This window comes from Ruditapes philippinarum, unplaced genomic scaffold, assembly GCF_026571515.1.
Source record: "Ruditapes philippinarum isolate M1 unplaced genomic scaffold, ASM2657151v2 ctg606_1_1_1_1, whole genome shotgun sequence".
Taxonomy (NCBI): domain Eukaryota; kingdom Metazoa; phylum Mollusca; class Bivalvia; order Venerida; family Veneridae; genus Ruditapes; species Ruditapes philippinarum.
This window is the reverse complement of record NW_026858164.1, coordinates 148,857-170,328: the sequence shown is the minus strand read 5'-3', so window position 1 is coordinate 170,328 and position 21,472 is coordinate 148,857. Positions and strand designations below refer to the sequence as shown.

Sequence of the window (21,472 nt, the reverse complement as noted above, 5' to 3'; positions counted from 1 at the left end):
ATGGAAAAAATCAACGCAAAATAGTGTTTTTTGGCAATTTTGACATGTCTCCTCATTGCCATGGTAACAGAAAATTTAAGCCTGAGCATGTTGTTTCAAAGCAATGGTCCAGTCAACACTTGAGCCAAGTTTGATAAGTATTGAAGCAGTTTTTTTTATAGTTTTATAGCAATTTGAACTTGTAACGGGAGACCTTTCAATGGAAACAGCCATTTTTCACAAAATGCTCATGAAGTAATGGATTAAGATGTAAAATTGAACTTTGATATCAGCTGGCCTAGGTTTTGACCTAGTGATCTAATTTCTTGTCCATTGATATACAGCTATGAAATTTGGACCATATGCTTAATTTTAGATGCAAAATCGAACATTAATGTCAGCTTACCAAGGTTTTGACCTAGTGACCCACTTTTGTGGGTTTTTTATGTACAGCTATGAAATTTGAACCATGTGCATGGTTTAAGATGTAAATTGAACTATGTTATCATTTGTCCTAGATTTTGACCTAGTGACTTAATTTCTTGTCCCCTACAGCAATGAAATTTGGACCACATGCACAGTTTTGGCTATAAAATTGAACTTTGATATCAGCTGACCTATATTTTGACCTAGTGACCCTCATTCTGGTCCTCTGATGTACAGCAATGGAATTTGAACCAAGTGCACAGTTTTAGATGTGCAATTGAACTTTGATATAAGCTGACCTAGATTTTGACCTAGTGACATACTTTCTTGTTCTTTGATGTGCAGTGGACATGCACAGTTCCAGCTGATCTAGTTTTTAACCTAGTGACCTACTTTCTTGTCGTTTGATTTACAGCTATGAAATTGGACCATGTGCACAGTTAAAAATTTAACATTGAACTTTGTTAATCGCTGATCTAGACCTAGTGACATACTAAGGCTTTTCACTTTTTTTCTATGAATTTCTTTTTATTTCTTTCAACTTTCTATTTGTTTGCTTTTAGAAAAAAATCGTTGCCCCCCCCCCCACCGCCCGGCGGTGGCTCTTGTTTTATATTTGATTCAGAAATATTTTCGGGATTATAGGTAGCTAAGCTTGACATCTTGTATAAAAATGTTTTGTGACAATATCAAGTAAAATAAGACATTTGTCTACCTATAAACTTATTTCAATATTTGAACTAGCCAGATTGGGAATAAAAAAATCTGATTTAAAAGTACTCGGATTTATATGGGATAAGTTCTGAAAGTATTCATGTCAGAAAACTCGCGTTTTGGTACTTTAAATTAGCACGAGTATTACATAGCATTATGCCTCTTTAACAAGTCTCTTGAAATTAACATCTCTTGGTTAAAATTGACATTTTACTGCTCAGAAAGGCCTAGTCTTTAGATATTTGACGTGTAACACAACCTAGTGAAGCTGTTACATTTATGATCAAACCATGGCTCTGTAGACAGGAACTGACTACTTCCCTTTCCTTTTCTGAAAATCGCTTTGTCATAGACCATATAGAATTAAAATTCACTTGGATCAATGCTACTTTATCACGGCTGCAATACGTCATCCATTGTCTTCCTTAAGTATGGTGCTTGTAGTTGGTTAAGCATGAGATGAAAACAGCTGTAATCTTTATTCAAAGGCGCGATAAAAATGGCCATTATTCCCCTTTTGTTTGAGCTATACTGCATATGAAAGAAGATGATAACAAAGTACTTGAACAATGCAAACATACTTAGTCTTATCTATTCTTGTTGACCTAAAAGTACCCATTTCATCATTAACAATACTGTTTTAACCCAGACATCTACTCGCTCACCTTGCATTAAGTAATTTCCCCTTGGCTTCTTGTAACAAATATTTGACTGTTAACATATAATGTGTCCCAATTTTAACATATATTGTGTTGCAATAGAAAGTGTGCACTTGTTTACAAGAAAAATGTATACTTGATGAAATAAAAATAGTTGCATATTTGCACAGAAATACATCCTACATCAAACTCCATGATATTTGATATCAGACTTTGCAGAAATATATTGACAATGCGATGATTAAAGGGACTCCACTGAGGTTTAAAAGCCTAAAACATAACATTTGACTTTCTTACATAAATGAGCTGGGGCACTTTAAACAGACATATATGCAAAGATAGTTAAGAAATATACTTTGAAATAAATTTAAAATCGTATTTTTATGCTTTTCTTAGCCTGATTTGAGTGAAAAGCGTTTAAACGCTTTTCATTTTGGGTCATTTTTTAACAATTGGAATAATTATTCTGGAAAAACGAAGTGCGCGAATGATCTAAAATTTTGCACATACATAGATTATAGTGGTCTAAACCTACATCAAATGGTACATTTATCTGGAAAAAATATTTTCAGTCAAAAACCTCAGTGGAGTCCCTTTAACATGTGAAATTTGATTATATTCGTGTGAACAGCTAAAATAATAGTTGTAAAATTGTGACTTTTGTAAATGCATTTTTGACTTTGATATTTGAATTTTTGATTTGAACATCTTTCAAACCAAAATCAATGTGTTGTTTACGTCAGGTCCACATGCAGTCTCGAACATTCGTTGGTTCATAGATGTGATAAACATAACATATACTATTTACTACTTATTAATGATCACGTATTTTTAATATCAAAATTTTGCAATTAATACTTTGCACCCTTCCGCTTTTTACATGAAACCAAAATTGTGATAATCATCAAATTTCAATTTGTATGGTCAATACATATTTATTTGATCTCAATGTGAAACTTGGCCAGAACTTCTCACTTCCCCTCGGAGCGTGCACGTCGCTGAGAAGGCACAGGGCATCGGCAGATGATTGAAGGACCAATGCTACGTTTAAGGCGGCAAGTTCGCATGTTCTCTACAGCTCGGGGTAACGTTTAAGGCGGCACGACTTAGTTTGCATGAAGTTAGCTGCCGGTGTCCTGACTAATGCCGAGGGGAGTGGCCCTACAAAGTAGGCTGAGACGACGAGGATGGTGTGCTAGGGTGCGTGAGCCCCTAGTACAGATAGACGGCTTGTAAGGCAGGCCTTTTGCTGGCACCAACAGCCCTTTTCAGGGCTACCCTTTCATATTGTCACAGGTTACTGTACATTTAGGTTCTCATTGACCGCCGTACAGTGACCTACTTTTGGCTCAAAATTCATATCTTTGGCTAATACTCCGTGGAAATTGCAGGGAGGTAAATTATCACCACTTTGTGCTTCAAAATTAACTCTTTAAGGGCCTAACTGATGACATGTCCGGGGTCCATACTCGACAGCGAAAGCTGCATTTTGTGCCCGAAAGGGCGGATGAACCCTCATTAAGCATTAACTACATACATACAACTTTTTGACTTATTCTCGGCGGTTTGTCGACCTGTCTTGCTTTCCTGAATAACTCGCCTTTTATTACGTGTTTCTCCGCATAGGAGCGAATAATATATTTAACATAAGTACATGTAGTATTACGTGTTACTTTGTGATGTTACTTTGGTCATTTTTCCGATCATAAAATCACGTCGAAAACAAGTGTTTCTAAATGCATTTTATATCTCATCAATGACGTTATAACTGTTTGAATAAATCGGTTTAAAATCGTTATGTAACGTTCTTGAATCTTGTTTATTGGTGTCAGAGACATTTTCAATAACATAGAATGGTTGTTACATTTGAAATATGGCTCTTTTATCGGAGACGATCATTGCCTTCGCACACAAAGTGTGCCTACTGCAAACAATTATATTTATTACATGTGCTAAAAATTTTCTCGATACAAAATAAATGTGTTTATATTTAATATCAACATTGGTGTAAAGCCTTCACTAGCCTTTAAAATTTTAGAAATAAGCACACCTATCTGCAAAAATTGTGTTCGCTAGAATATTTTTGTGGTCAATCTTTGAATACAGCTCAATCATTTCCTTACGTATCACAGCTAATAGTTCAACAAGGAACGTTTATAAACTGTTACACACGTAACTGACCACTTGCCTGCGATTTTAAACAAATTACTTTTTTTAGACAATAGACAATACAAGAACGTTGTTTTCTCCTACGCTAAAAACGGTAAATAGAAAATTCGAACTTTTGGTAAAAATTATGGAGACTTTGCTTAAAAAAGAACTACATGAGTATGGGATAATACGATGTAAAGCTGTAAGGAAGACAATGGACCGTGTTTGCATAATGTTGCAATGCAAAGTATCAACACAAATAAGTGATGGTAATCTGAAAATCAAACGCTTCAATTGTAACGCCTTAAATCAACCCAGTTGTATTTTGGTATTTGACCTAATAAACCCATGAAAAGATCAAATGTTTATCAATCTATTTACGGACAGACGGGTACTTGGTCCTATTTAAATCTCGGCCTATATGTGCTAGATTTATTTAATTATACAACAAGATTGCAACATTTATAAACATCTTAATAGTTTTTAAGTGACGTTATAAATTTTCTCTTCGGAATAGTCAAGTACACAACAAATCTGCCAGCTATAAATTACATGAAAGTCCTATCGGATTCCTACTTCTCGTGATAGTGATAGGGCGCTATAACAACGCTCACGAGTAAACACATATATAGTTTTGTATTTTTCTCCTGCTTTAGTCTGTGATCAACCAGTCTGAGAGGTAAGTTATTCTCATATGAGAATACATGCAGTATTTTTTTCATTGTTTAATGTAAATAACATACATTCGCAAATGTTTCTAGAAAATTTAACTGAAACATATAATTCATATCTGACAAAAATTATTTAAACTATTATACAAGTAATAATATCGTAACATAAAATTTCAAGCTACATGCATGATTTTGATTTCAATAATCAAGAAATTAAATATAATTATAGAAAATGCAGGTTTGTGCAGTTTACAGTCTGCTGTTTCTGTGCTTAATTGCAGGTTAGTTGATGTTTCATTTTTAGTTCTATATAACTTGCCATATTGTATATAAAACAAATACATTATTTAGTAAATAGTAAAATCAGAACTATATCATAAAACATATATATTTTGCTGAATTTGTAGTTTTTCTTAAGTTTCGATGCCTTTTTCAATTACATACACTTGTGCCTAACCGTTACTCTTAGAATATTCCAAAGTGCGTATTTTTCCTTGTGAAATTCTGGTTAATTAAAATAAATCATTCTGGATATAGGAGAATGAAATTATTTTATAGCACGTAATGGTGACACAGCATCTTCAACGACAACGACAGCAGTTACTGATGCCGCAACTACTGCGGGTGGAACTACTGCGGGTGGAAATGGTGGCGGCTCCACGGCTACAAGTAAGTAAAACTCACTTTTCAAAAATTTAGATACAATGTAGTTATTTTAAGCTGCTTTAAAAAATCTTTTAAGGGTGTTTTTCTTTTAATATATATGACAATTACAATAACAATTGATGAATTGTCAGACTTTTTTTCCAAATCAAGTAGTATATATGTAGTATTATTCAACTTATAAAATTGATAATAACAGTTTCTGATATAAATACAACACAAAAATAAAATATTGATAAAAAAATATTGCAAACTTCATAAAACACATTTTTAATTCGTTTAGATTCCGACGCAACAACTCCTGACGCTACAAGTTAGTTATTTTTCCTTATACAATATTTCAAAAGTGCCATTGTTTTAAAATATACAATTTTTGCCTGTAACTGTCATAATCATGCTGATCAATGAGTAAAATTTAACTCGATATTCGCTCTAAGCAAAATGTTAGAAACCATGATAAAATGTGTTAATTAAAACGGTATAATTTTGAATATTTATTCGTCAAACATATCGTAAAAATAAGAATATGGTTCAATCCTGACAATTATCTCTTTTATTGACAGAAATTGATACATGTATATTGCCCTTTCCGTTTTTAGGAATGCTGAGATTTTTTAAACTTTTGTTTGTTCTGACCTGACATAGAGCTACATTGATTTAAGGAGAAACTAATTTTCAAACAAACTACTGTCACTATGATATATCGACTATAAATATTGCCGTAATCTATAAAAGTTATGCACATTTTTAAACTAATAAACATTTGATCATTATGCTATGTTTCAGTTATAATGTCCAAATGTAATGAAATGATATTAGATTATGCGCGTTTTGCTTAATTATTACCCATATCAATCATGATTTGTTGGTAATGCCGATTTGTTGGTAATGCCTTGGTTACTGCAATGGTTCTTAAATACGAGAATTTGTCGTGATTTTGTTTAGTTAATTAATTAATTATTTTCAAATGAACGAAACGAATTGAATAACTCAGATACTGACGAACAACTATAGTAACAATTAATTACAAAATTAAAATAAATGAAAGTATTGACACTCCGATTTACGAATGATGGACAGACGCTTGAATATTTATTTTTGTTCTTTGGTATTTTCGCATTTACATAAAACATATGTACATGTATCATCAGAATTATGCATTATAATTATGGCATATTTTATTATATAGAAACGGTAAATAAACGGTAAATAAATATTTTCGAGGTAGGTCAGATATTCATTTTGTTTTTGTTCATGTGTTTTTGGACGAAATCTTTGTAAACCTGTTGCCCTGTACCTTATTTATTTTGTTATCAATTGTCACTATCACAACATCTTGTATTGTCTTCCAATTTGTCATATATATTAATGCATAAAATCTTCTTCGCTTAATTCTGATATATTTTAAATAAAATTTTCCACGTTAGATTATTGTACAATCTTTCATTTAAAATGTCTTTGAGAAAGAATTGTTGAGAGTGAAACACTAGTTTTTTTTAACATTTATATTAAATATTTACTTCATTTATTACCTCTTTTTGCTTCGATTTACAAGTTATAATACGAGAAAAAGATTTTGGGGCAGAACTATAAGACTGATGACATTGTCTGTAATAAAGTGTCCATTTAGTTCATTTATGATGACGTGTATGATTTTTTTCTTCACTTTATTTGTCGCCAGGTGCTGATCCGATGGCAACAACAACTCCTTCAAGTGCTATTGGTAAGATATTTGCTTTCACAGTAGTTACTTGTTGACCATAGTATAAATGAATTTATGTAAACTATGGTCAACACAATAATAAAGGTATATAGTATACACGGACTCTGGACGTTGTGACAGACGTACAGAAATTTTCCATTCCGTTGTAGGTTGGACATTGGGTAAGACGGCATAAAACAAACTACTACTGTAGTAGGAATTGGCTAAGGCTTAGGCTATGGTTTAATATGAAACATGTGTTTAATTATTATTGTGGACATACAAAAGTGTAATTATTTTGCAAGTGCTCGAACATTCCAACTGGTCTTATTCTACAAGATATTTAAGTCAACTTGGTCATTGAATATTTGGAACCATGAGTATACGAATGCAAGCACTTTCTGTGATTTCTTATCTTTTTTAATAGTGTGCACGAAACACGATTGGTTATTTTTTTCATCCGTAAAATATATTAAGTTGAAGACAGTATGCATTTCATGTGAACTTGTATGCTATGCTTTTATATGCAATGCACAAGACATTCTACAAGCAAAAAGCATGTTCACTTAGGTCAATAAGGACAAAGTTAGTGTTTTTCCTCCTTTTCTTTGTCATCAGCTTTGTGTCCGGTTCCGGTGCTACACGTAAGATTTTCCTTTGCAGAATGTTTGATGCATTTTGAAAATTCTTTATTTTTCAACAAAAGATCACAGATAAAGTTTTTTTAATAATGAAAATTATTTTCGAATAAAACATTGATGACATAAGCACATGTTGCTTGATTCACATTTGACGATGCCTCTGCAAAACAGCCTTTCTGGCCACATTTTGACAAAAGATGTACCACTTGAAATGATATACTTTTGCGATATAAGAAGCTCACTGTGCGGATATAAGCATTTTTTCTTAGCTTAATGGTACAGATGAACATTATACAAGAGTTGAAATATTCTACTACATACATTTATAATAAGGCGAGAAAAATAAATTATGTAATCTATATAATTTATTTAATACAGTGGATGACTGACACGTCATGAAAAAACAAAGTATGTCAGAAAATGAAACATATATATTCTGTTATTACCTGACATTGTGATTATGGCTAAATATGACGTATCTCACCCAGAAACTACTGAATTAACTCTACATATATTTATAAAGAGTTATGATTCATGTGGCACATTTTCATGATCGTACATGCCAAAAGTTTTTAACAATCAACTTACAAATGATTAAAGTACATATTAGACAACAAGTCAGACAGATGGACAGACTAGTATGCCGTTTCTGGCAATTCTAACAGAAGTGGGTAGGAAATTGGTATATGATGATATAATACAGCTTTCATTTTTTAAAGCTGCGATATTCTATAACTCAACATGTTTAACATGGTTATTATATGAAACATATTTGTAATTAAATGTATATAAAACTGTGTATTTTAAATACTTTTACAAATTACATGTATATGCACAACATTCTACATTTTTAATGAAATTTAGAAATTATGGCTATATAAAAGAAAGTCGGATCCTGTCTGTGATGTGTTTATCCTTACACTAGTGTAACTGATGATATACTGTGAAAGTCCTCCTTCATTCACCATATACGTATCGCATTGCTTGTAGATACTTTAATATATGTGCCATTCTTTACACTTAGTAAAGCCCCGCAGCTGAATAATATAGAATTCAGATGAACAGACTACTCCTGGTTTTTGGGGAGCGTTCGTCTGTATTTAGTCACAGACACTTGGGGTTTGGAGCTCAAAACGCCTTTAAAATCCAAATAAAATGCATATTTGTCAATCCCAGCACATGTAGTGATCATATATATCAAAAAAACTTAATATAAGCCGTTTTGAAAAAATTTCATATTTCAACATCTATAATATATGTATTATTATAGATGTTGAAATATGAAATTTTTTCAAAACGGCTTATATTAAGTTTTTTTGATATATATGATCACTACATGTGCTGGGATTGACAAATATGCATTTTATTTGGATTTTAAAGGCGTTTTGAGCTCCAAACCCCAAGTGTCTGTGTATTTAGTTATAAAGTGCCCATTGCTTTCCCTTAACCTTTTACCCCATGAGCATATTGCGAAAAAATGGCCATTTTCATTGAAAAGTCTCCTGTAACAAGTTCAAACTGCTATGAAACTATGAAAAATGCTTCAATGCTGATGAAACTTGGCACAAATGTTAACTAGACCATAGCCTCTGTAACAGCATGCTCAATCGTAAATTTCCTGTTACCATGGCAACGGGGGGACGTCTCAAAAATGCCAAAAATCACTATTTTGCGTTGTTTTTTTTTTCCATCAAAACTGATTTCAAAGTGCTGCAACTTCTCAATGAATTGAGATAGAGTAAAAGGCTTTTCAGCGTCGGTTACTAGTTACCCTAAGATCGACCTGAGGCCATTTTAGCCTGTCACATGTCCACAATTTTCTTGGCGATGAGGGGGACTCCGCCCCCCTTCAAACCCCCCAAACAGAAGGGGGCACATCCCCCTTCTGGCAACCCCCTGATGTAACATTTGGATGGGGGACGGCGCCGAAAAAGCGGTCACTTTTTTAACAACATTTCTCAAACGAAAAACAGTGTTTGGGGCCTAAATAGGGCATTTTTTTCAATGTTTGAGGCCTCAAAAAGGGGGGGGGGCAAAGAGCCGTCGAAACACGCTTATATAAGGGAAAAGGTTAATCATGTGATACGACATATAACATTCAACATTTAAATTAATAATACATAGCTCAAAATATATTTTAATTGTTATGTACTTATGTCCAAATTTATCATTTCAGCTTGTCGTTCAACTACGAAACTTCTCTTAGCAGTCGGAGTGTTAGCATTTGTCTACAATAAAGTTTAATGTGACAACGAAACAAAAAACGGCAACACTTTTTACATATATACCAAGAATTCTTTTCTATGAACTATTGTTACTTCAATATTATTTATGCATTTGTTTGTTATATTACATGTGTAATGACGAGACTGGACACGATATGGTCTGTTTCTGAATAGAACACATGAAGTATATAATAAACTTAAGTTCTTCAACTTGCCTTGTGTGTTCTTAACTATCAACAGACGAAAACTATTTCCACTGTATTATTATTTCTTGTAATGCCGATGTAAGATTATGCCCGCCATGTTTCCAACCGATTGTGTTATATAAATAATATCTGTCATATATTGCGGTTCAGACGAAGGGACAAGCCAATGAGAGGGTACCCGAGGGATGGATATTCCGATCCGAATCGCAGTCATGTCAGATATCTTTTCATGCATATTCTAACATATTCCATCATATTTTAAATTCTTTATCTTGATAAAAACAATTGTCCATGAAACTTTATGTCATTTATCCCGTGACAACAGCGTATGAAATTAAAACTTCTTTCATAACGACAAAATTACGTCACCATAAGCTTGCCATTGTATAGCATGTAACTCATCTGGTACCCCACATGTCAGATGAAATTTTCGGCATGAGTAAAATTAATGGAAAAACCAGTCTGATATCAAGAAATTACGTTCTTGCTCGGAGCATATATGTCCGATTTGAAAACAGCAGTAAGATGTCTTCTTTAAAAACATTTACTGAAAAAAATACAGTTGCATACAACACCACTAGAACACCGCGAGTCGGGTCTGTCGCCTTGAGAACAGTTTAGCTGTTACTTAGGCATATTCTTTTTAAATATTGGTTATTTATAAAAACTGTTTTTACAATGTACGTGTACCTTTAACTTTAGTGGCATTTGAACTAACTGTAACAATGTAACATCAGGATTAATAAAACTGTTATATTATCAAATGGAAAAGTTTTACACCGACAGATCAAATGGAGGACTCTGTGATGGATTTTTTTAAGCACTGCACTTCAGGTCAATGAAAAGGCCATATTTGGAGTCAATCAAACTTATAGTGACTAGGTTATGCCCTGGACAAGTCAATAAAGTAAGAAAATTAACAAAGGGCAATAAATAACTCAAAATTCTTGAAGTGCAGAGGACAAGTTCTTGTGCACTGCACTTTTTTCAATGAGATCTATCATCCTATTAAGTTTCAAGTCAATAGCTTTTAAAATGTAGGAGAATTGGCCGGGACAAAAATAAAGTATTACAATTAACACAGAGCAATAACTCTAAAATCATGAAGTACAGAGTACCGGTTCTTGTGCACTGCACTTCTTCTCAATGAGATCTATCCTCCTATGTTTCAAGTCCATAGCTTTTATAGTTTAGGTGAAATGGCTGGGACAAAAATAAAGTATGAAAATTAATAAAGGGCAATAACTCAAAAAAAGAAGTACAGAGTACCAGTTGTTATGCACTGTACTTCTTAATGAGATCTATCATCCTATGAAGTTTCAAGACCATAGCTTTTATACTTTAGGAGTAATGGCCCGGACAAAAATAAAATATGAAAATTAACAAAGGTCAAAAACACAAAAATTAAGAAGTGCAGCATGACGATTCTTGTGCAATGTACTTCATGTCATGGTAAGAAGCATGTATACAAAGGAGTCAATCTGACTTATAGTGACTGATTTATTCTCCGTACAAGCTTAAGGGGACACTGACAACGACGACATCCAAACTAACCCCTATATGTCGCCTTTTTCAAGGCGACACAATAACCAGCAACAAGTATTGTAATCAACTGACTAGTGTATCAATATTTGTGACCTTTATCATGTGCAATAGGACATATTGTGCTGGCCTCAGTTTCAAGCCCAGGATAGTTTTTTGTCCTGTTTGTACAGGTAAAGATAATGTCACTGCCAGGACAACAAGAATCAACACTAACAATACTAGTAAGAAGAATGTTATTACCTGAAGAGTGGTTTGATTTCACCTCTTACAAGAGCAACAAAAACAGGTACACCTATACATGATGGAACCAGGTATCATTGGGCAGGCTGAAATAAATCGTAATCTTATATTATACCAGCTTGAAAACCTTTCACACATGACAATGATATAGTTCACCAATGTACATTTTTTTTACTTTATTTTTGTCCCGGCCATTTCAACTCAACTATAAAAGCTATGGACATGAAACCACCGGAATGGCGGATGATAGATCTCATTGAGATGAAACACAGGGCACAAAAAGCGGTACTCCAAGATTTTTGAGTTATTGCCCTTTGTTCATTTTCTTACTTTATTTTTGTCCCGGCCATTTCACCTAAACTGTAAAAGCTAAGGACGGACTTGAAACTTCATAGGATGATAGATCTCATTAAGAAGAAGCGCAGTACACAAGACCCGGTACCCTGTACTTCATGATTTTAGAGTTATTGCCCTTTGTTAATTATAATACCTTATTTTTGTCTCGCCAATTCTCCTACACAATAAAAGCTATTGACTTTAAACTTCATATGATGATAGATCTCATTGAGAAGAAGTGTAGTGCATAAGAACTTGTTCTCTGCACTTCATGATTTTAGAGTAATTGCCCTTTGTTAATTTTCTTACTTAATAGACTTGTCCAGAGCATAACTTGGTCTGACTACAAATTTGGTATGTAAGCTTTTTTCATTGACCTGAAGTGCAGTGCTTAAAGATCCATCACAGAGTCCTCGATTTGATATGATGTAACATTGTTACAATCAGTTCAAATGCCACTAGAAAACTGAAACTTTCGAGACTGCTTTAGTATGTGCTAATCGAAGGAAGACACTGCACAGTCTTTGCTTTATATGGTGCAATGCAACAAGTGATGGCATGTGAAAATCAAACGCTCCGATTGAAACGCCTTAGATGAACCCTGTTGTAATTTATGACCAAAAAATAAACCCAAACAAACAAAAAAAAAACCAACGCATATCTAAAATGTCGGAAAAGATCATTGACCACTTTGTGGATGTTTATCATTCTAATTACGATGTTCTTTTTTGAATATGGGTTGCCGTTGACAGCACATTTAAATCTCAGCCTTTATGTGCTAGATTTATTGATGAATTATAGTCGAGTTATAGAAGAATGTCGACGAAGTCCAAGTTGGCCCAAAACTCGTTTAGTTAAATTTATCAACAAATCAGTTTACTAATAGATATACAGTTTACATGATACAAGGCTGATAAGTTAAATTAAATAGATAAACATAATTCCAAAGTCCATATTAAAACAAAACAACAACAACAACAACAAAACAAGCAAAAGCAAAACATTTAAGGATACTGTCATTGCTATTATTCTACATTTTCTTCTATATATGTAGCATATGTGTACTTGTGCACCTATGTCATGCAAAATGTCGTCAAGCTTGAAACAATCCGTCATATGTGTACTCGTTCTGCGCATACCTACCGGAAGGCGAAACCCGAAACAATGTCATTGTCGTTACTTTGACTACACGAAAATCTGCCGTATTTTCGTTATTTCGACCTCCGCATTTCTCGGCTTCGAAGAGGCGCGGACACGAAAGATTTCGCCCCGCTTAAACGAATACTTAAACAATGAAATTTTCGTCCCTTCGCGTGTTAAAGTTTCTTTATTTCGCCTAGAATGTGTCGTGTTTTCGTGTCTTCGCCGAAATGCGAAAGTCGAAATAACGACAAATAGGTATGTTTTCGTGTCTTCGCCTTTCGAGACACGAAAACACGAAATGGCAGAAAACAGCCACCATATGATAGTGATAGGGCGCTATAACAACGCTCCGAGTCAACACATTTATAGTTTTGTATTTTTTCGACCGCTTTAGTCTGTGATTAACCAGTCTGAAAGGTAAGTTATTCACATATGAGAATACATGCAGTATTTTATTTCATTGTTTAATGGAAACAAAATACAATCGAAAATGTTTCTAGAAAGTTTACCTGAAACAACATATAGTTCATATCTGACATGACAAATTATTTAAACTATTACACAATGTACTAGTATTTGTAAATATCGTAATCGAAATTTTCAAGCTACATGCATGATTTTTCATTTCAGTAATCAAGAAATTAAATATAATTATAGAAAATGAAGGTCAGTGCAGTTTTCAGTCTGCTGTGTATGTGCTTAATTGCAGGTAAGTTGGTGTTCCATTATCGGTTCTTTATTGCTTGCCATGATAAATATAAAACTAACACATTGTTTAGTTAAAACAGAACTATTGAAAAACATATATATTTTGCTAAAGATGTAGTTTTTATTAAGTTTCGATGCCTTTTTAACGGTTAAATGGTTTTATGGTCCAATTACATACAACTGTGATTTATCGTTACTTTAGAACCTAGTTCTACAAAGTGCGTATTTTTCCTTGTGAAATTTTGGTTAATTAAAAGAAATTATTCTGGATATAGGAGAATAAAATTATTTTACAGCACGTAATGGTGCCACAGCAGCTACAACGACAACGACTACCACAACTGATGCCACAACTACTGCTGTTGGAAATGGTGGCGACTCGACGACTACAAGTAAGTAAATCTCACTTTTTTAACATTTAGATGCAATGCAATTATTTTAAGCTGCTTTTAAAAATCTTTTAATGGTTCTTGATGTTTTGGGGAGTTTTTATATAGACATATATGCAAAATGAAAACTGTTCAATAGGATTTCTTTAAACTGGGCATGTTGTTAGAATATGATAACAGAAACATTTTAAACGGTAAAAAATTGGGGTAACCGTTCTCTTTTTTTTTAGTTATCTGCCCCTGAATTAGAATTTTCTACTTATTATTTTGAGGTCATTTCAAGGGCATATAATTAATACATACTTAAATGAATTTTTGTTTTTACTACTGGATTTTGTTTTTCGTACAATACATAATAACAAACAATTTCTTATTTCTTTTGTGTTATTTTTTAATAAACTTTGAGACATTTACTGGTCATCAAGATTATTATGAAATACTGCAATACCAGCTAAATATTTGGAAATTAACTTAAGTGTTGAGTAAATAAAGATTACATTCTTTGTTCTTACATGTAAAATGGTAAGTATTTGTATATGTTTATGAAAATATAAGCATTTAAAGTTTTGAATCAAGGTAGACAACTCTTGTCGGCCATTTTGATGCTTTTTATCGTGTGCCTATTGAAGTTTTTAAAGTTTACCTACGTGGAATTTTGAGGAAAGTGTATAAGATGGCGGAGGAGTTTGAAGTAAGTATGTATTAAAGTATATTTTTATAGAATTAATCAAAGGGATACTTAGACAATTGAATGACAAAAATATTCTCTAAAGTCCTAGCATGAATTTCTGTATAAATACTATATAATTTGGGTTTGAAGCGTAATTATATTTTCATATATTGAACGAAATTAAGACGCCGACAGACTCAACGAGTAGTTTTAAAACAAATCATATAACTGGAAACCCCTCTCAGATATTCTGGATACAGTATTGTTAGATTGAAATAAGTCTTTAGTAGTCATTCATTCGACAGATAGCCTTCTTTAACGTTTTCTTAGTTCTCTATAACAGCTATTTTGACCCACGTGGGTCAAGTTGGGAAACCACCATTTTATTCTTTATAAAGAGAAAAGTTTTGTTCCTCTGTAGTGTTTTCATTTCGAGGATATTTATAGAATATTGAAAGAAAAATTCAATTCGTAGAAATGAAAATTTTGTCTGTGTCTCCCTACACTAAAGAATTGAAAAGCATTAACTAGTACCATATCACAGGAACTTGAAATTATATCAATATTAACGATAATATGCAAAATATACCCCATATAATATAAAAAGTGTTTATTTATAGTATATAGGGGGTATGTTAGGATATTATCATTAATATTGGTTATTTGATAGAATTTCAAGTTCCTGTGACCATAATTATGCAGAGACATAGATAACAGAGATAAGCAGCTCCTATATATACTCCATTGAAATATCACTCATGCCTATCAAAAAGTGAAAAATTAGGCATTTTGTAGCAAATAAAACATAATGGATGTTCATTTGATCCTTTAATATTATATACCATTTTGAAAGGTAAATCTTTTATCTATTGCTGCATGTTAAGATATTGGTAACTTTTCCATGTCTTTCACTAAGAAAAACATAGCAGAACATACCCACTGAGTCTGTTTTTTTCGTTATTTGAATAGTTTTGTAACAAAAATTATTAAATAGTTCTCTTTTAAAAATTGATGTATCATAAATTTAAATGGGAACTGTGAATATTTTGACCTGCAGCCATAGACAAATGCATAAGCTTTCAGAAAATGTATTATATTTTACTGATTTTGTTATCTGGTTAATAAGTTTTACTTGCTACAAGTTTTCAGTTTAGCAGGCACGTGTGATATTTTAACTGGCCATGAAGTTGCCAATCTCTGTTATCTATGTCTCTGCCATATGTTATCTATTCAGGTTATCATGATTTTTTACCGTTATTATAAAGATCGTTGCTTTAATAAGGTTCAAATACGCTGTTTTTACCTCTATCTGCAAGGTACATTACGCTCAATCTGTCAAGTTGAGTTCATTTGACTATATATTTAAAAAGATTGACTATTATAATGACCATTGAACAATAGTTGATTATGAAATAAAATATGATAAATTGCCTGAAATATAAAAGGCCTGCCCCACTCTTTTTATCAACGGAGCATTAACAACATATTCCGAAGGATATCTATAGAAATTATTGTGATTCATTTGGTTATTGATTATTCACATGGACTATTATCTATAATTTAAGATTGAAACCTATTATGAAAAAATCTCAAGTTTTTTTTTACTTTGACCTTTTCACTCAACATTTATACTTGGATATGCATAATGTCACTTTAATTTATGTTTAACTAAGGATTTTTTTGTGTTATTTCATAGGTAATGAGGGTATACGGCGTAGTGTTGCCACACATGACACAGGAGAAAAGTTTGTCCCTTCAGTCAGAATGTAAGTTTGCCTCTCTCTTTTCTCACCAGATGGGCACAATATACTTTTAACCCTGCGTAAAATCCAGACTGGATGACATCCTACAGCAACTCAACTTCCTGAATGACCAAGGTCAAACGATAGGTCCTGGATCCGGTTGTTCAAAACATTGGTTAGTGTTAACCAGTGGTTAAATTCATTATCCTCTGGTTAAATTTTGTCCGTTGGATAAGTTCTGTTGCTCAAAACTTATCCAACGGATAAAATGCGTTATCCAGTGGTTAACTTTAACCAGTCCGAGGACCACCGGATAAAGCCCTTAACCAGTGGTTAGCCATCATCATTAAAACAGTCTAAAAACCATTAAAATTTGGTTTGAAACCAGATTTTTCTTACAAATATATGTTTATTTTGTCTTAACTAGAAACGATTTCATATTGAAAATGCATTAGGATTTAATTTGAAAACATTTTCTGAAAAAAGTGCTTTTAGAACCCCTTTCAACCTGATTTGTTGTTGTTGTAGTTTCAGAAAAAATTCAGTTTAAACCGTCATAACTTTCTTTTTTTTAATAAAACATACAAGTGTCAGTACTCATTTTCTTAGTTAGAACATTACCCATCTAATGGAAAGTAATTTCAATTCAAAAATTTGAAAAAATTGTTTTGAATTTTTTACCTATGTGTGTCTAAGGGAAAATTAGATCTATCGATACTTTTAGGCCTTTGATATACTTTTGCTTTATTCCAAAACATGAAAAGCACAAAACATTTTCAAAATTAAGTCTTTGGAGCTTCCTGACTATTAGAAGATTATTACTCATCAATAAATCAGCCATTTTGTTTCCAGAATCACTAACCATCCCTGTTGCATTGTGGTACTTAACCAGTGGATAAATACGCAATCCACTGGTTAGGTAGCCAGGGTACTATCCAACTGCCGAACAATGAAATTTTATCCACTGGATAGCTGGCCGCTGGTTAAGGTTTTAACCAGTGGATAAGCTATCCATTGGTTAATTTTAACCAATGTTTTGAACAACCCGGTCCAGGTGGTAAAGGGACACACGGACCTGACGCTGTGCTGTCGATGGTAAACTGGACATTGCAGAATCAAGTTAATAAGACTCCTGCCTTGTCGATACAGGAAACCCTTTCTAGATATTTTTCAAGTATAAGGTAAACTATCTTTATCGCATTCAAATGAAAATATTTTAAATGAAAATGTTGTTAACTTTAAAGTCGGATTTGCTGTACCATAGAAAGAGAAAATATCTTATACATGGAAGTGAAAGGGTGTATTGTTTACCAGTAACTCTAATTTACTTTACAATAACATGAAGTCAAAAATGTCCATACCGTATAATTAGAACGTATTCATGGTCCTTAAAGATTATATTTAAGCCGAATCTAGTAAAATATTTTAACATTAGATAAATTTTATATCATTCCTTCTATAATTTAATTAAATTTATAGGTTAGGATGGTCTTAATTTTTATTATTTTACAAACTGATTGTAACAGTATGTGAAATTCCGTCACGTGACCATGTTTACGGAGCTGTCCAAGTTGTTCCATTCTTTTAACTAAAATATTTTTAAATGTGCAGAGAATAACATTAATATTGTTGATTTATAGAGGCATATTAGGAAATAAGTTTGTAACAGTTGTCATTACGGATATTTATCGTTTTCTTTTGATAGAAAATTCCAGCACATTCGGTTCCAGACAGACACACTGGGTGCGGTGATGGCCAGAATAACACCCGAAAGCGAGAAAAAGTTGATTTAAGTCTCGAAGTAACGAGGATTCCGGTTCACTTCAGGTGTCCGTCCATGAGTTATTACGCCTGGGGTGTCAATAGAGCGCAATAGATATTTGGTGCGAAGTGTGCGAGCGTTCGTTAGTCAAGACAATCAATCTTATTATGCACTGTTAGAACAGTTTAGTGATTATATATATATATCAAACTATTTGTTTCTGTGTTCATCATACGGCATTATTGAATTGTTTTGCAATTTTCTACACTGTTATGTTCTAAAGAATAAAAAAGCAAACGTAGAATTTTGAAATTAACAATTTATTTATGACTTTTATAGTCGTAAAGACCTTAAACGTTAAAATACGTATATACTATTGTTCGTGTCTTTCTTTGTATTGGGTATATACTTAACAATTTGTCTGCTGACTGGATGATTCAACCTATGCGACCAGTGCATACAAAAACCCACCAACACACCTGTGCCTTCTGATCGTGGTCTTCAATAATTGCTTTTCAGTCAGTGCATATTTTGAAAAATTCCAGTAAAGATGATGCATGGTTTTGTCCAGATTAAAGATATTAAGCATGGTAATGATTAAAATACAAATGATTAGCCGTGTATGACACGCTCGTTCGTGTTGTTATTACGTTGCTAAGCAACGAGCATAGTCGCCATTAGCAGAAGTCTCTTATTTACATAACTTTATTACTAATCTATCGCCGTTGCTTTCTTGTAATTTATTTGAATGATTTGCATGATTATTTTGCAAATAGTAATAGTATAAAAGGTGTAACATTTAATGAAGAAGTACTTGGCATTGTGAAATTGTTTATTATTCTATATGCTGACGACACTGTTATTTTATCTGAGTCAGCAAACGATTTTCAAATTGCTAGTAGCCTATATAAAAGTTACAGTGACAACTGGAAATTAACAGTGAATACATCTAAAACAAAAGTTCTTGTATTTTTAAAAGGTAGGCGAATGCAGTATAGTTTTACATATGGTAATGAAAATCTAGAGGTTGTCGAGGAATTCAAATATCTAGGAGTATTATTTAGTAGAAGTGGTAGTTTCTTAAAAGCAAAGACTTATATAGCTAACCAAGCAATAAAAGCCTTGTATTGTTTCATTGAAAAATAAAAAAAACAACTTCAATTACCTTTGAATATGCAAATAGATTTGTTTGACAAACTTGTAAAACCAATTTTACTATAAGGTTGTGAATGCTGGGGATATGGTAATAACAGTATACTTGAAAAGGTACAATTGAAATAGCTTAAACATATATTAGGTCTTAAATCTAGTACACCAAATTGTATTGTGTACGTCGAATGTAGTGTTAAACCAATTTCTATTGATATTGATTGTAGAATGATTAATTTTTGGTCTAATCTAGTTGTACCTAATGAACTAAAACTATCTAGCACATTTTATCAAATTGCTCTTAAAACTTATAATACAAGTAGTAATGTTAATAGACATACATTTCTGTGCTTTAAGCATATTAAAAATATACGTGTCAAATGTGGAAACCCCAATGTATGGACCTATCAGATGTTTCCTAATCATAAGCGGTTAGTTGCTAATGTGAAGCAAAAATTGTCAGATTTATTTCTAAATGACTGGTTTTGTACAGAATCGAGTAAATGTAAAAATTATAAATTAATTCATTGTAGAAATAGCATACACATGAAAAGTATAATATTAATACAATTCATCTTAACAAAATTCCATTTCGAACCCTATTTAACAAATACACCAAAAAAACTTACTAAGATATGTAACAACAAACAGCAGCCTTCCTGTAGAAACCGGAAGTTTGAATGGTATAGATTTAAATTTACGTAAATGTACACTTTGTAACAGCTCCGGAAGTATTGGAGATGAATCCCATTATCTCTTTAAGTGCAATGAATTATCTGTACTAAGAAAAAGAATGTTAGATCGTAAGTATGTACGACATCCAAATTTTATTAACTTTTTAATCTATTATGAATATGAATATAAGTCATTGTAATGAATAAAATAATTTTTTTTATTTGTTAAAGAAAATGTCACAAAATTTGATAATAGATTTCTACATACACTTAACGAAACTTATAAGTACTCCGATTTCAAACTTGCAGGAAAACTCCGGTTTTCAAAATATATACTTAAGGAAAATGTCAAAAAATTTGATAATAGATTTCTACATATTTGTTCATCATGTCCTTGAAAATGCGCCTCCTTCTCCATTTTGATAAGATGAATTGTCTTAATATTATTATTTTCATGTGTATGATATGCCTCTTTATGCAAAGTATGCTAATATGCTATAGAACATATTGTCATGTGTGTACATGAATTGAGTTCTGAAATAAACTTTGAAACTAACTTTTTTACAGTTAGATCAAACTAATTGAGTTGATTTAAGATAAATAAAATTGCCGCTTTAAAATTCTTTAATTAATAAATTCGACGTCATTTCTTAATAAAGTGTTCAAATATATGACGTTCTTTAAATAGGTATATCTCAATAAATAACCTTTTGATTTAAAAATAGTTTTCTCTATCTTATTCAGAAGGAAAATCTCTACAAAAATGAGATAAAAACCAAATTTCGAAAAAAAATGTCATTAAGACCGGTTTTTCGCGTCGTGCGTCTAAAGAATTTCAAGGTTGAAACTATATTAATAATACATAGTTCAATATTCTCATTGTTATGTACTTATTTTGTCCAAATTTATCATTTCAGGTTGTCGTTCAACTGCGGAACTTCTCTTGGCAGGCGGATTGTTAGCATTTGTTTACAATAAAGTTTAATGTGACAACAAAACAAAAAACGACAACACTTTTTACCTATATACCAAGAATTCTTTTCTATGAACTATTGTTACTTCAATATTATTTATGCA

At 32.4% G+C, this 21,472-nt stretch overlaps 2 long non-coding RNA genes across 3 annotated transcripts; both read left to right on the top strand.

The window, feature by feature from the left end:
* Positions 1 to 4,512: 4,512 nt before the first annotated feature.
* On the top strand, positions 4,513 to 5,578 carry LOC132752327 (uncharacterized). The gene is made up of 4 exons (XR_009628806.1): positions 4,513 to 4,608; positions 4,830 to 4,881; positions 5,159 to 5,269; positions 5,547 to 5,578. It is a non-coding gene; the product is annotated as an uncharacterized LOC132752327 (long non-coding RNA).
* A 1,269-nt stretch (positions 5,579 to 6,847) lies between these two features.
* On the top strand, positions 6,848 to 21,406 carry LOC132752325 (uncharacterized). Of its 2 annotated transcripts, XR_009628803.1 has the most exons (4): positions 13,572 to 13,718; positions 13,959 to 14,010; positions 14,306 to 14,401; positions 21,313 to 21,406. It is a non-coding gene; the product is annotated as an uncharacterized LOC132752325 (long non-coding RNA). The 2 variants fall into 2 exon arrangements; XR_009628804.1 differs by lacking the exons at positions 13,572 to 13,718; positions 13,959 to 14,010; positions 14,306 to 14,401 and adding an exon at positions 6,848 to 6,986.
* Positions 21,407 to 21,472: the final 66 nt, after the last annotated feature.